General features: G+C 40.6%; 1 non-coding gene across 1 annotated transcript; it reads left to right on the top strand.

Moving 5' to 3' along the window:
- The first annotated feature begins 213 nt into the window (after nt 1-213).
- On the top strand, nt 214-317 carry LOC148545817 (small nucleolar RNA R71). Its single transcript, XR_015901069.1, has one exon. It is a non-coding gene; the product is annotated as a small nucleolar RNA R71 (small nucleolar RNA).
- The last annotated feature ends 494 nt before the right edge of the window (nt 318-811 follow it).

Raw genomic sequence — 811 nt, 5'->3', positions numbered from 1 at the left:
AGAACTCCCTTCTTCATAGGCGTCCCATTACTCACAGGATTCCTTTCAGAAGTGTACATGAACTGGTTATTAGCAACCATGTCAATGAGTTCTTGAGCTTCTGCAGGCGTTTTCTTTAGGTGAATGGATCCACCTGCAGAAGTGTCCAGTGACATTTTAGATAGCTCAGATAAACCATCATAGAATATATCCAGAATGGTCCATTCTGAAAGTATGTCAGAAGGACACTTTTTGGTCAACTGTTTGTATCTTTCCCAAGCTTCATAGAGGGATTCACCTTCTTTCTGTCTGAAGGTTTGAACATCAGCTCTAAGCTTGCTCAGCTTTTGAGGAGGAAAGTACTTGGCTAAGAAAGCCGTGACTAGCTTATCCCAAGAGTTCAGGCTGTCTTTGGGTTGAGAATCCAACCATAATCTAGCTCTGTCTCTTACAGCAAAAGGGAAAAGCATGAGCCTGTAGACTTCAGGATCTACTCCATTAGTCTTAACAGTATCACATATCTGCAAGAATTCAGTTAAGAACTGAAAAGGATCTTCAGATGGAAGTCCATGAAACTTGCAGTTCTGCTGCATCAGAGAAACTAATTGAGGTTTCAGCTCAAAGTTGTTTGCTCCAATGGCAGGAATGGAAATGCTTCTTCCATGTAAATTGGAATTAGGTGCAGTAAAGTCACCAAGCATCTTCCTTACATTATTATTATTTTCGGCTGCGATCTCCTCTTCCTGTTCGAAAATTTCTGAAAGGTTATCTCTGGATTGTTGTATTTTAGCTTCTCTTAGTTTCCTTTTCAGAGTCCTTTCAGGTTCTGGAT

Source organism: Arachis ipaensis, chromosome B9 (assembly GCF_059453495.1).
Source record: "Arachis ipaensis isolate K30076 ecotype BB chromosome B9, ASM5945349v1, whole genome shotgun sequence".
Taxonomy (NCBI): Eukaryota; Viridiplantae; Streptophyta; class Magnoliopsida; order Fabales; family Fabaceae; genus Arachis; species Arachis ipaensis.
The sequence above is the reverse complement of the archived record's forward strand: the minus strand, read 5'-3'. Positions and strand labels throughout refer to the sequence as shown.